Raw genomic sequence first — 16,371 nt, forward strand, 5'->3', positions numbered from 1 at the left:
TTAACTGCCACAACCACCACCTGTGTGAGATAGCTACCAATAGCCCCCTTTCATCATGGAGAAACTGAGGCACATAAAGGTGAAGCAACTTGCTCTGTGTCCAGGGAATAGCAGGACTGGGATGGAAGCCATAGGCAGTCCTACTCCAGAGAGAATAGTCCCATCTAACCCCCCGCCCTTCCCCCAGCCACTTCTTGTCATTGGTGAGAGGCCTGCCAGTCATTGCTGCCTCACAGGGAACAAGTGAGATCATGTGTGGGAAAGCACTTGGTAAATTGCAACGTGCTCTATAAATGTTAGTTGTTACTAGTAATTACTCTAACCTGCAGGTCAGGAGCCAAGCCATCAGCCTGTGGTGGAGGCTACCAGTTTGTCAGTCTCTCTCCAGCTATGACTCTGGTGGCCTCTAGATGGAGAGGGGTTGTCACTAGCACTGATTCTTGACATTCCAACATGATGTGAACAAAGAATCATTTAGACAACGCAGCGGGGTGGTAACTGAGGTGTGGGGCCAGTTTGCAAAGGCACAGACTAGTTTATTTCAACACTCCCTCCTCTCACCGTGGAGTTAAACTCACCCACAGCCCCTGCTCCTGTTGGGAGGTCCAGGCTGACTCTGTACCAGCGAGAACCAAAGGGTTTGACACCCTCTCCCCTGAGCAGTTTCCAAGACATTTGTGTACAAGGCATGCAGTTTGTAGACTGCACACAGATGGTGACCAGAGGAGTAAGTAGGCATACAAAGGTGCCGTCTGAGTCCCTCTGGTTCATCAACCCAACTGGTCTTTCTAGACGTGCATCATTTTCAGTTCATATGGGGGCACCATGTAGGCTAGAGGGGCCCTGGTTTGGTAACCTAAAAAGACAGATGGCAGACTCCTTTGCTGCCCGGGAACGCAACTGCTATCTCCAGCTCCCAATTCTCCTCTTTGTCTGGGCCCCTGAGTCCCCTCCCTGGCAGGCTCATCCCTTGCATATTCTCCCATGACTCCCCATCTCCTGCCCTCCCTCATCTGATCATAGACAAGGTGATCCAGGGCCAACTCCCAAGGTCCAAGGTCGGAACCCCATTTCCTTTACCTGTGGCCTCTGTTCCTGGGTTCCTTTTCGGGTAACCTCCTAGGACTCCTGCTTATACCTTCCAGTTCCCCAGCCCCAAGACTGGAGAATTCTCTTAAATCTGAAGCTTAGCCACAGATTTCTGGCTGTGGACAACCTGTCTGACCAGACTTCCAAGTGTGGCTTTGTTGATATTGCCTGCACCCTACCCACCATGAAGCTACCTGCTGCTTGCTTCTGCATGATTTGCAATCTGCTTCCACCAGAGCTGGGGACTACCCATGACAGTGATTCCGGGCCTCATCTGCCTGGCTGGGCATGTGGGATCAGGTTGGGCCAAAGGGTCACTTCCCGCAGCACCCATACACCCCAGTAGTAAAGTTGTGCTGGCTCAGACCCTCCCTGCAGGACTGTCCTGTGAGTAAACAAAGTGTCACGTTCAGACAAGTCCAGAGTGATGATCCAACAGAGCAATAGTTCTTTACCTGTGTCTTCCCAGGGCCCTGAGGGATCTACTCATGGCACCAGCACATAGGAGATGCTCAGTAAATAGTTACTGAACCATTTTGGCTGCAGATACTGTAGCCATTCTTACCTGGAAGATGATTCAGGATTTCTGTGGGTGGGTGTGGTGGTGGTTGGAGGGATTTAAAAATTCTCCCCTCCTCCTACTGAGAATCACAAATGCCCCCATGTCCCCTTAGAGGCATGTCCTCTTGGAATCACTGCCCTAGAGTTCCTTTGGTGACTTTAGCACCGAGGTGACAAGCTCTAGATATGAGGAGGGGTAGATTCCTCTGTTTTCAACTTGCTGCTTTCTCCAGTACTATATGCTTTTATTCCTATCAGCTTGGTTCCCTGCCTTTGGTCAGCAGATGGTTTTGGAGGACTGAGGTGTTTGTGCCCTGAACTTGCCACAAGCTTGGGCTGGTTCTTAAGCCCCCAACATTGAGCTGAACTGGATTAGAGATTCAGCATCCCTCATCTTCCTCACCTCAGACTCAAGCTGGCCTAGGAGCTGAAGGGCAGTGGTCTTTAGAAGGGTGCCCTATTCCACTCTGCCAGAGGCTTGTGGAAGCCCCCTTGAGATGCGATGACCTCAGCCTCCAACTAAGGAGTGCCCAGTGCCAGCCAGTGGGACAGAAAGTCAAGCTTGGGATGTCAGGGGTGCTGGCTCTAACACTTCCTAGGCCCTCCGCTTACCCACAGGGGCAGACACAATCAGGACACATTATCCCTGTTAATGCTCTGGTCTGGGAAGTGACAGGGCATGTAAGAGGTTCAACCCAGCAGAGAAGCCAGAGATCCTACTGCCCAGTGGCCCCCCTCTCCAAGGCTTTAAAGGGGCCACTCTGGGGCTTCACCTGCAGCTGGGCTTTCTCTGGTGACCTCAGTGCTTCAGGGTTGTGCAAGTCTCTGCTTCCTCCCACACCCGCATCCTACTCAGACCGGCAGGGCCCTGACTCATGGCCACGTGATTGGGCAACCAGTTTTTGGAGGCTGACCTTGGCAAGAGGAGCGGTGAGATGTGACTCAGGGCTGACTGGGAACAGCACCCATCAGGTGCTCACCCAGGAGGGTGTATGCATGAAATAAGAGACTACAGATTATGTGTTCTTTTCCCTCTTACTCCTCTGATCCACCCCTCCCCCACCCTCTGGAGTCCAGGGCCACATGTGGCTGCTCCCTTCTCCCCAGTGGTCAGATCTTCTACCTAGTCCCCACCCGGGGCTGAAAACTATGTGCCCAGCTCTCCTCTTCTCAACTTCCTCACTTGGCCCCACCCTTCCTTACACTTTCTCTGTGCATCTCACCTCTTTCCAAGCCCTTCCTCTGCATACCCCATACCCTTCCATGTCTTCCTTGCATGTCTCCTCTTGGCTTACTCACAGGCACGCGGGCACACACTTTTCTGGTGTCCTGATTTATCAGTATTACCTTTCAGGTAGCCGTTGGGTTGGAAGGGCACTGACAAACTAGGTCACTCTACCTGGGGAAGAAAATCATTGTTGTGTATTGCTATCATTCCCAGTAACATCTGTGCCCCCTAACTGTAAGAACCAAGAAAGCTCTATGGTGATAGGCTCTCCTTCATTGTCGTTAGGTCAGTTGGGAGAAAGTCTGCAATTAGAGGAGTCTTCCTCTATTCACTATCAAATCAAGCTTTGCATCAGGAGAATTACCCAGATTGCCTAGAGAATTACCCAGATTCCCTGTACTCGGGCTCATCTCTCCAGGCTTCTGAAACCCTGAGCTCAGAAATGCATGTGTTCAAACAGGGTGCTATTGCAATACTGGCTAATGCGTGTTTGAGGTCTGGTAAAATTCTCAGCATATTCCCCCATCTGTTGAAACTGTTGTATATCCAACTCTGTCTTTTCAGTGAGATGCTCTCAACTTGACTGTTTAACATATTGTGGGTGAGAAAGAGAAAAGAAGAGGAAAAACAACACTTTTCTGTAAGCTTTTTTAATATGAAGTTGACTAAGAAAGGGCTATAAAACACATTAAATGAATATATCCATAAATGTCCCAGAGAATCTGGTAATTTCTTAGAAATGAACTAAATTATTACTCTGTCATGAACTGTGAATGTAATAGAGTTGCAGACAGAAAAACTGGAAATATTTTTCTGGAATGTTTGATATACACAAATGATCCAAACATATATACCTAACTGTGTTACTAATATGATAGAAACACTAAAACATTGCTAACATGTAAGTTTTAGAACTGCTCTGCTTCCATTTTACTTGGGAAAAAAATTGAGATTTTGTCAAAGGGTGATTTATACTGCAAGATTCCTGAATAGGATATGAATGTGAAACTATGGCTGGGATGCCTGAAGGCAGTGTGAGGCCCAGCACCTGGATGCAACAGTGCCTGTGAACCCCATCCAAGAGTTCAGCTCAGCCTGTGCAGCAGGTCGTCAGTTTGGAGTTTTTTCAACATTTGTAATCTGATGTTTAGAAAAAGTCAGAGACAATCATGTAAGACACAAAGAAGCCTGGAAACTACCCAGCTCAAGTTGTTGGGCCTGCAGTTGCCCAAATGCAGGGCCCAGTGTATTTTCTGGGCCATTTTTGTTGCTTAGACTGGGATGTTAGAGGCAGTCAGTGTGTGGATAAGAGTGCAGATTTTGAAGCCTTGCTTGGAATCAGCTTCTTATGTCTATTACTTGCTAGCTGTGTGAACTTGGGGAGGTTACGTAAGCATTCTGATCTGGATTTCCTTACTCGTGCAGTAAGATAATAATGTTGCTATGAGGAAGAAAGGAATTAATATCACTAAAAGATTACCCAGCACCTGCTGCTGCTGCTGCTGCTGCTGCTAAGTCGCTTCAGTCATATCCGACTCTGTGCAACCCCATAGATGGCAGCCCACCATACTCCCCTGTCCCTGGGATTCTCCAGGCAAAAACACTGGACTGGGTTGTCATTACCTTCTCCATACCCAGCATCTAGCAGGCACTTAACAAGCATTCGTTTTTTAAATTACTTTTACTATTTAATAAAAGGTCTCAGAAATCACACTGGACTGCTAGTAAAGTCTGTAACTATGATATGATAATATGAGCTTTATTATTATTTTCATTCTTCTTCTTCTTATTTGGTGGTAAAGTAAGTCTGGAGGTATAAAGTCCAAAATTGGTAAGTGGAACCCATGATAGTCACTCTGTCCATCTGTTCTGCCATCCATAGCTCATGGCTTCCATCTCTGTGTTGTTCATGGTCTAGTGGAGCTGCTGAAGATCCAGCCATCATATTAATGTTCCAGGCAGGAAGCAGAAGGAAGCGTGGGAGAACAAAAAGAGAGAAGCAATCTCTAGCTGCCTGTTTCCCTTTAGCTTTTTTTTTTCTGTGCACTGAAAGGACTGATGCTTAAGCTGAAGCTCCAATACTTTGGCCACCTGATGCAAAGAGCCGACTCACTGGAAAAGACCCTGATGCTGGGAAAGATTGAAGGCAGGAGCAGAAGGGGATGATAGAGGATGAGATGGTTGGATGGCATCACCGACTCAATGGACATGAGTTTGAGCAAAGACAGGAAAGCCTGGTGTGCTGCAGTCCGTGTGGTTGCAAGATGTCAGACATGACTGAGGGACTGAACAAAACTGCCTCCACAACAGCTTCTACTCCCATTTCTTTAGCTAAAATAGTGTCACATAGCCATATGGTTTTAAAGAGGCTAAAAACATAGTCATTCTAAATAATTAAAGTGGGGTTGCTTTACTCAGGAAGAAGAGGAGAGTAATACTGGTTGTGTAGACAAACAGTTGTTGTTGCCTAGTTATATCCAGCACAGTAAGGTTGTACGTTTAGATAGTCTTGATTAGTTATCTTCATATGTTGAGAATTTGGAAAAATGCTGAGATGAAAAGTATCCGTAGATACATGAAGGCCACTGATGGAACCGTAATCAGGTGCAGAAATTAATAGGGCTCTTCAATACTTTATGAATTCTTTTGAAAATTGATCTGCTCTGTTTGGTAAGTGTTAAAAAAAATAACTGAGGGGAATTTTGGATTAACAGCCCCAGTACAGCATCTCTCACCTTTTCAATAAAGTGTAAAGCCATGGCAAGAAGTAATGATGGGAAAGCTTATATCTATCCCAGAAATGAAATATAACAGGCAGCACAAACCTAAAATTTCAAAGGAATCTTTAACATAGACATTAGACAAATGAAGGTTAAGACAAATCTTCATGTCATTTGGACCATGAAACAGCATAGGTGAAAAACATGACTCTTTAGACTTCCCCATTGTTTACCTCTTAACTCAAAAGACCCAGCTGACCCCCAGCTGTGGGGTTACTGTGAAGTAATAAAGGTTGATTCTCTTCCTCTCTCCTTTCTGTGTATATTTAAAGATAACACCACCACAGAAGTTAACTAGCAGTAAATAGTGGGATTGTGTGTGTGTGTGTGTGTGTGTGTGTGTGTGTGTGTGTTGGGATGCACTGGGGTGAGGGGCTGCCGTAGCGCCTACATTCCGGGGGATGTAATCCTTACAAGTAAAGAGCTATTAGAGTTGGCATTGAGAGAAAGAACTTTGTTGGAACCAATCAGAACTGTAGCTTCTCAAGAATCACATTGGTTGGAGTGTGCTAGGTTTAAATGGATGGATACCCACTGGAAATCAGAACTGGGCCAGATGTTATGTACGCCAACATGTTTCTCAGCTGTGGAGTGTGACCTTCACACAAATAGAAATGGAGCCAGGGAAAATCTACACAAATTATCCGTTGTTAAATACAAAAAGTTTAAATAGCATTTACCTTTAAAAATGATTTAAATATGACTGAGACAGGATGGCATTGACACTCTGGAGCCAGACTGTCTGTGTTCAAATCCTGACTCCAGCATTTACAGCTCTGTGACCTTGGGTAAATTACCTAACCTTGGTGTCTCAGCATTCACAGCTATAAAATGAGGTTAGCAATGTTTCTTTCTTCACTGTTGTTGTGAGGATTGCATGAGTCAATATACGAGAAATGTTTAGGACAGTACATAGTAAGCCCTCAATAAGTGTGACCTGTATTATAATGATGAAGATTATGATTAAAGAGAAAAACAATTTAATATAGAACTTATAAATAAATTACAGAAACAAGGGAAAGAAAATAGCTGGCTGAAGATTCAGAGGTCAAATATATCTTCAGAAATAATGTACTGTAGGCTCTAAAAGAAAATTTCAGGAAGCTCTTTGGTATCTTCAGCAGGGTAAAATAAGACGTGATCTTTACAAAACAGGACAGAAACCCACAACGAGAGATAACAAAACTTTAAAATGTATGTTGAGCCAATGAACAGAACTGATAACATAGAAGATGAAAGCAGGAATTTGTGGAGAACAAACTTGAGGAATTCTTCCAGGGCACAAAGGGAAATAGAAACAAATCACGTGGGAGAATATAATGGCTGTAGAGAACAGAAATTTGAGACATGACCTATGAACAATTGACTCTGAAGCAGAAAACAGAACAAATGGGACAGAATACTTCACTATGAAGTAAAAGAATATCTTCTGACTGCCAGAAAGAGAGACCTCTATGTTGATGAAAATAATTTGCTCCTTCTGTACCAAATCAATGATAAGAGACTCACAGTTAGGCACACACCAGAAAAATTTTCAAAGCATCCAGGGCAAGGAGGTATGCTTAAAAATTAGACTGGCTATACATATCACCTTTGTAGTACTAAACACTTAGACAAAAGCATGACAGTTTGTCAATGATGTTATTATCTATCTAGAAAATTAAATTCTGTTAATACAGAAGTCAGAGAAAAACTTTCCCAAAATTTATAACCAAGTTTAGCACCATGATCATCTTTTAAACTACTTTGCAAAAATAACAATTTCTTACTTGCCAGCAATAAGCAGTTTACTGGAGTGTTTGCCTGTCCTGGAGCGGGTGGCTAGGAGGCTGAGTGACATCTCTCACAGGACTATAGAACAAGGCCTGGATTCCAGAACCACCAAAAGCAAGTCTGATGAATGCACCTCCCTTTAGATTGAGACCTCAAAGGGGTGTCTGTACCCTAGGAGTAAGGTTGAACTAGGCATAAATAGGCTTTCAGGGGGATTGCTACTGAGCCTTAAGTATTCAGTCGCTGAAATTGGGTTAGGGTGATACCAGGTTACTAGTGCTTCTAGGCACAAGGCAAAAGTAAACTCATTCTAGGAAAAGAGATAACTAAAGGTGTAATTCACTAGAAAGATGTAGCAATGCTAAATACGTATGCCTCTAATTTTATAAAATATTTTTAGTAGAATAATAATAAAAATACTATATGTACATCCAATGTTGTACATTGCAGATAGCTGTGCCTAGAGAAAATTTATATGTAAATATATATAAATAACATATAATGTACATAATTATACAGATATTTATAACATAATATCCCTGGTGGCTCAGATGGTAAAGAATTTGCCTATAATGTGGGAGACCTGGGTTTGATCCCTGGGTTGGGAAGATCCCCTAGAGAAGGGACTGGCTACCTACTACAGTATTCTTGCCTGGAGAATTCCATGGACAGAGGAACCTGGTGAGCTATAGTCCATGGAGTCACAAAGAGTCGGATATGACTGAGGAACTAACACTTTCATTATATTTATGTAAATTTATGTATTTAACATAAATAAATGTGTGAAACAATATATATTAAACAAATACATATTGATATAAAATTAAATAATATAGCACATAGAATTATATATGTATATGTAAATAAGAATAATGTGGGAGAAACTAGCTAGCAGCATCAATATTTATTAAAAACGATAGTAATTAAGATTTTGTGGTATTGACTCAGAATGAACAAATGTATCAATGGATATGAAACCTTGATTGTGTCAAAGGTGGCATTGTATAGCAGTAGGAAAAGGAAAGTTTTTTCAATGAATATTCTAGGATATTGGAATACCCATTAGGAAAAAGATGAAAATTAATTTCAGCCTCACACATACACAAAAATAAAATTCAGGAAAACTATCATTTTGAAGAAAGACAAAACAATAAAAAAACAGTATAAAAGAATATCTTCATGATCTCAGGATAAGGAATGACTTCTTAAACAGAACATAAATACTAACCATAAGGGAACATTTTCATGTATATGAATACATTAAAATAAAAACTTCTGTTCATCAAAAATGATATTAAGAAAATAAAAAGGAAATCAATAGAGGGAGAATATGCAACACATATGACTAACAAAGGGCTTATATTGCTTTGAATATATGTAGGATATAAAACAATACATATAAAGATCCAGGGTTCATAGAATCTTAGGGTATGTACAGCTTCAACTTTGGTAGATAATGATAACTGGTATCAGTTATCTGAAATAAGAGATATAAGTTTAGATAGAATAAGTTATCTAAAATAAGTACCCCAAAGTACAATAGCTGGAGTAAAAGTTACTAGGAAGAGGGCTACATTGTAAACCAAACTTAGTTAGAAATCCTGAGATTAGAGGGGAAGCAACTAGAAAAGCCCTGATAGGCAATGAAGAGGAGATGATTGTGGCAGAGCATGAGATAAGAATGAAGAAATAGTACAGTGTAAAGGAAATAAAGATTAAAAAGAAGTAAAGAGAAAATAGCAGACGTAGAAAACAGAGGAGATCCATCATAGGCAGAATTGATTTCCCTGAAAAAGAAAATCAAAACAAAGAAAAAATATTTAAAATATAATAGAAGAAAAACAGGTGGTTTATTTCTTTTTTTAAATTGAACTACAGTTGATGTACAATATTATATGTTACAGGTGTAAAATATAGTGATTCACAATTTTTAAAGATTATATTCCATTTATAGTTATTATAAAATATTGATTATATTCTCTGTTTTACAATATATTTTTGAGCTTATTTTATACATAATAGTTTTTATAAATCCTCTTAATCCTCTACCCCTATAGTGCCCCTTTCCCTTCTCCTCCGTAACCACTAGTTTGTTCTCTATATCAAACAGGTCGTTTCTAATGAAATTAAATATACCCTTACCATATGACACAGCAATTCTATCCACTCCTAGGTATTTACCAGAATAAATGAAAACATGTCCACATAAAGTAAAGTAAAGTAAAGTTGCTCAGCTGTGTCCTACTCTTTGCGACCCCATGGACTGTAGCCTACCAGGCTCCTCTGTCCATGAGATTTTCCAGGCAAGAGTACTGGAGTGGGGTGCCATTGCCTTCTCCAGGGGGTCTTCCCAACCCAGGGATTAAACCTGGGTCTCCAGCATTGCAGACAGATACTTTACCATCCGGGCCACCAGGGAAGTGGTGTATGAATGCTCATAACAGATATAGGGGTTTGACAAAATAATCCTATACTTCATTCAAAGAATAGATTTAAAGATAATAAGGTTTTCAAAGTGATAATGGAAGAACTTTAACCATTAGTATTTTAAACATATTTTAAAACTACATTTTTCTAAAACAGTATGATACTGTTTTAGAAATAAGTCAGTAGATTAGTAGAGCAAAATAGAGAGCCTATAATGTGTATATGTTTTGTTAAATTGAAATATAGTTGACTTGGCAATATTATGTTAGTTTCAGGTATACAGCATAGTAATTTGATATTCTCATAGATCATACTTCATTTAAAGTTATTTTAAGATATTACTTTTTTTCCTTGTCTTGTACAGTGCATCCTTATAATTTATCTATATTGTACTTAGTAGTTTGTACCTCTTAATCCTCCCCCCATTTTGCTCCTCTTCCATCCTCTTCCCACTGGTAAACACTAGTTTGTCCTCTAACCCCGTGAGTCTGTTTCTGTTTTGTTATGTTAATTCTTTGCTTTATGTTTTAGATTTCAAAAATGTGTGACTACATATAATATTTGTATTTCTCTGTCTTACTTCAACAAACATAATGCCCTTCAGATCTATCCATGTTGTATAAATAGCAAAATTTCATTCTTTTTATGGCTGAGTAATATTCTGCTGTATATATCTACCACATTGTCTTTATTCATTCATCTGCTGATGAATGCTTAGGTTACTTCCGTATTTTGGCTATTATAACTAACATCACTATGAATACTGGAGTGCAGGTGCATATGTATTTTCAAATTAGTGCTTTTGTTTTCTTTGGATATATACCTAGGAATAGAATTGCCGGATAATATAGTAATTCTATTTTTTATCTTGTTGGGAACCCTCCATACTGTTTCCATAGTGGCTGCATCAATTTCCTTTGCCAATAATGGTGAACCCAGTTTCCTCTTCTCCATATCCTCAACAACACTTGTTATTGTCTTTTTGATGGTAGCCATCTGACAGGAGTGGTATCTCATGATTCTGATTTGCCTTTCTCTGATGATTAGTGATGTTTAACATCTTTTCATGTGTCTGGTGGTCATCTCTATGTCTTCTTTGGAAAAATGTCTTCAGGTCTTCTGTCCATTTTTTAATTGGATTATTTTTCAATTGAGTTTTATGAGTTTTTCATGTATTTCAGATATTAGTCCCTATCAGACATATCATTTTGCAAATATCGTCTCCCATTCAGAAGACTGTCTTTTCATTTTGTTGATGGTTTCCTTCCCTGTGCAAAAGTGTGTAAGTTTGATGCAGTCCCATTTAAAATTTTTTACTTTCATTTCCCTTGTCTAAGGAGACAGATTAAAAAAAATATATATATATATATAGCTAAAACTGATGTCAAAGAGTGTACTGCAGATGTTTTCTTCTGAGAGTTTTATGATTTGCAGGTCCTACATTTATTTAGGCATTTAATCCTTTTTTTTTTTATGTATGGTGTGAGAAAATGTTCTAATTTCATTCTTTTACATGAAGCTGTGCAGTTTTCCTAATGCCACTTATTACTTATTGAAGATTGAATTTTCTCCATCATATATTCTTGCTTTCTTTGCTATATGTGTGTATGTGCTTTTATACCTAATAAGTATGACACTTAAATTAGTAGGAAAAAGTATTGGCTATTTAATACATAGAACTAGAATAAGTTTTAATGCCAAAAGTTGACAAAAATTTTCAGTAAAAATATCAGATAGTAAGTATCTTAGGTTTTGTGAGCCACACCGTCTCTCTTACAACTTCTTGACTGAAACTGTAGAGTGAGAGCAGACGTGGTTAATACATAAACAAATGAGGCTGGCTGCATCCCAATAAATCTTTATTTACAAAAAAAAAAGCAGCTGACTGGATTTAACCCAAGGGCTACAGTTTGTTAACATATGCCATATACAAACATAAATAAAACAATAAACATACTATAAGAAAATTTAGATGGATAATTTCATAATCTTAGGGTGAATGAGACTATCAATGTAAAGGCAAAAAATAAAGTAAAAGATTGATAATCTAATTTTTTAAGAGCTAAAACCTTTTTCACATTAATACATAAGAATTCTTTTCCCTCCTTAAGTTAAACCTTCACACTGTATTTCAAGAACCAAATCTTACAAAATTCTGGGAGATTTTGGTAATGATGTTGATAATTTCAGGAAAATTAATCAAGTACCTATTGACTTAAAGTGTATTATATTCAAGAATTTTGATATCTCACCATGGAAGATACTAGCCCAGCCCAGCAGAAAAGTGCAATATTTATAGCACGTTTTGACATTTAAAAATTATATTAATTCCATAACCATTTTGAAGTGCTGGGAAAACTTAAAAAAAACCTTATATAAAGTTATTTGCATTTAATTCAATTATTCAGGCATTTTGAAACCTCATTGAATAAAATACCACAAATAATATTGTTAAATTTGGTAACATTTTAGTTCATTGCAGCACTGTTTATAATAGCCAGGACATGGAAGCAACCTAGCTGTCCATCAGCAGATTAATGGATAAGGAAGCTGTGTTACATAACACAATGGAATATGACTCAGCCATTAAAAAGAATACATTTGAATCAGTTCTATTGAGATGGATGAAAGTGGAGACCATTATACAGAGTGAAGTAAGCCAGAAAGAAAAACACCAATACAGTATACTAATGCATATATATGGAATTTGAAAGATGGTAACGATAACCCTATACGTGAGACAGAATAAGAGACACAGATGCATAGAACAGTCTATGGACTCCGAGGGAGAAGGTGAGGGTGGGATGTTCTGAGAGAATAGCATTGAAACATGTATATTATCATATGTGAAACAGAACGCCATTCCAGGTTCGATGCATGAGACAAATGCTCCGGGCTGTGGCAATGGGATGACCCAGAGGGATGGCATGGGGAGGGAGGTGGGAGTGGGGTTCAGGACGGGGAACGCATGTAAACCCATGGCTGATTCATGTCAATGTATGGCAAAAACCACTACCATATTGTACAGTAATTAGCCCCCAACTAAAATAAATTAATAAAAAAAAATTTGGTAACATTTTAATGTTATTTTTACTCTCCTGTGAAAAGTTTTTTATATGACACACCCTAGTTTGTTTTTATACTACACATCCTAGTTTCTTTTTGTGTCTTATTTTGGGTTTATGAATTTACTATGGATATCCTGAGCCAGGAACACAATTAGGTTTCAGGCCAGTTTGACACTGTCTATTGATGCTTTTGAACTGTGGTGTTGGAGAAGACTCTTGAGAGTCCCTTGGACTGCAAGGAGATCCAATCAATCCATCTTAAGGAGATCAATCCTGGGTGTTCATTGGAAGGACTGATGCTGAAGCTGAAACTCCAAACTCTGGTCACGTGATGCGAAGAGCCAACTCACTGGAAAAGACCTTGATGCTGAGAAAGATTGAAAGTGGGGGGAGAAGGGGATGACAGAGGATGAGGTGGTTGGATGGCGTCACCAACGTGATTGACATGAATTTGAGCAGGCTCTGGGATTTGGTGATGGACAGGGAGGCCTGGCGTGCTGCAGTCCTTGGGGTCACAAAGAATTGGACATGATTGAGTGACTGAACTGAACTGAAGTCAACTCATGAAAAACCTTTTAAGAAATCCTGCTGGGAATAAGCCACAAAACCAGAACAATGTGTTTGAATTTTATTTTTAAAATAATGGTATCCTGTACAAGAAAAAAGAATGCATTCTTTGCTTATAACTCAGGCAGGAACAATTTTTAATGTAACATTTGATAAATATGAAAGAATATTATTCACATGTTGGTACAAAATAAAGCATGGTAATCATAAATCTGTGAGGCCACCACCCAGTTTATAAACTAGATTATTCCCCTTTCTGTTGAAGATCCGTGCATGCTGCTTTCATTCTCCTGACTTAGTGCTACCAAGAGAGAACCTCTATCCATTTTTGCGCTTTTCATTTCCTTGCTTTTTCTCCCCCTTAAAGACAGAGTAATATTTATTTGGTTTAGGATTAAATCTGATAATTAAGTTTTGTTTCATGATTAGTACTAAGAGTGAAAGAAGAAACATGATTTGAAAAATAGTTATGTTTAAAATTTTAAAACTCTATATAGCCTAGAAATAGTTTATGTACATACATATAAACGTATGTATATATTTACATATGTATATATGTGTGTGTGTATATATACACACACACATATATATAGCTTCCCTTGTGGCTCAGATGGTAAAGAATTGCAGGAGACCTGAGTTTGATCCCTGGGTCAGAAAGATCCCCTGAAGAAGGGAATGGCTAGCCACTTCAGAATTTTTTCCTGGAGACTTCTATGGACAGAGAAGCCTGGAGAGCTACAGTCCATGGGGTCACAAAGAGTCAGCCACGACTCAGTGACTAACAACTTTATATATATATATATATATATATATATATATATATATATACACACACACACACACACATACACATACATCCTTAATGTGTTTTCTAATACTGAGGAACATCTCCTTGAATTAACATGGGGTAGATCATGATGTCAAAATTTGTGTGATAAGAATGGGATAGTTTTGGTTGTGATTTTTTTAACTTGGTCCTTTTTGAACATGCTTGAGAAGCATTTGAAACTAATCCACTGACAAATATGGTGGCTAGCTTTAATTTAACTGCCATCTGCTTGTAGAGAGAATTGACCGACAGAGGTCACCAAATAGATTCTACCTGAAACTATTAATTAATATGAGTTAAGGTTAAGGGTAGGATGTGAAGAAACAAAAGATATGCTTTGGGGTATGAGAATTTAAACACTGCATATGTGTTTGTCCAGTCGCTGAGTCATGTCTGACTCTATGACCCTTTGGACTGTAGCCTTCCAGGTGCCTCTGTCTGTGGGATTTTTCAGGCAAGAATACTGGAGTGGGTTACCATTTCCTCCTCTAGGGGATCTTCCTGACCCAAGGATCAGACCTGCGTCTCCTGCACTGCAGGTGGATTCTTTACCACTGAACCATTGGAGAAGCTCTTAAGCACTGTACTTCATTTTCAGTGAAGATTTTGACCTGTAACAAATGGAAAGTTTCTGAATGAGCTCATTTTCTACCTGGCTGCCTGAAGAACTCTTCTGAATTGTTCCTTGGGGGGAGGGGTGTGTGGAGAGAGCAAATTAGCCAAGATGGCATGTTCAGACTCTCCGCCCCATGTGTTGCAAATAATGACTATGTAACAGCTGAGGTCATTTGTAGCACCATGCATATGCATCATGAGATACTTGCTTGGTCTTTGTGCGGTACGCATGTCTGTGAACTCCACCTAGAAAGAGGTGGCATTTTACTGCGGCATCACGGCTGTGTCCATTGGGTCAGTCATGAGAGGAGAGAATATGGTGTGTCTACTGCTACGGTGCTGAGCCAGCCAGGAGAGAGGTTGCGTTGTGTTATGCTATGGTATGCTGCTATGGTTGCTATGCCCGCCAGAAGAGAATAAATGTGTCTGCAGTTCCTACGGCTCCTTGAATCTCCTTCCAGTCTCTTAGCTTGCACCTTGCCTACCCTGGGTTCAGTGAACAGTGTGGACAGTGTGAACAGTGAGACAACTGGCGTCATGAACAGGATCAGTGACACATTCCTCCATTTATGAATCCAAAAAAATGCCTTGTGGTGGGATGCGGATCTCAGGGTACGCATGTGTGCTCAGTTGTGTCTGACTTTCTGCAACGCTATGGCCTGTAGCCTGCCAGGCTCCTCGGTCCATGGGATTTTCCAGGCAAGAATACCAGAGTGGGTTGTCATTTCCTCTTCCAGGGTATCTTCCCAACCCAGGGATCAAACCAAGGTCTCCTGTATCTCCTGCATTGCAGGAGGATTCTTTACTGCTTGAGCCATTGGGGAACCCCCACAGATTTCAGGGATCCAGGTCATAGTCTTATATCTAGAAAGTAAGGGCAAGAAAATGTAAAGACCCCTTTGGGAATAGTTACTAAAGTTGGAAATTTGATTGTCTTAATAGCAAAATGTCAGCTTCATGTTTATGGCATGCTAAAATCTCTAGTAAGGGCCAATGAATCTCCATGCCAAAACTTTCATATACACGTTGGAGGGGAGAAAGGAAGAGTAGAAGAAAGAGGGAAAGAGGAGTTTTGATGTAAGTCAAAGTCAAGGAAACAATTGGGCCACAGTGCTAGAATCAGTAAAGGATTAAAAGTTTCCTGCATTAGTTCTTTTTACCTCTTGCTATTTCTTTAGATTCTTTCTTTTGGGACCTCTTGGCTTTTGGTCCTCTTTCTTTAGAGCAGCTGGCTTAATTAAAGACTCTCTGCTCTGGGACAGGCCTTGGCTGGTTTTGTCTTAGAAGTTAGAAAAAAACACTACTACTTGGGTTAAAACTAAGTTTGGTCCAGGATTAAGTTTGGCTCTGGATTTAGTCTGGGCTTTGGACTATGGGGTTCAAAATCTTTATTGTGTCTATGAATGACCTGGCTGAGTTCACAAAGTTTAGGAA

The sequence above is a fragment of the Giraffa tippelskirchi genome, chromosome 4 (genome assembly GCF_054371585.1).
Source record: "Giraffa tippelskirchi isolate mGirTip1 chromosome 4, T2T-mGirTip1v1.2.pri, whole genome shotgun sequence".
NCBI classification, from domain to species: domain Eukaryota; kingdom Metazoa; phylum Chordata; class Mammalia; order Artiodactyla; family Giraffidae; genus Giraffa; species Giraffa tippelskirchi.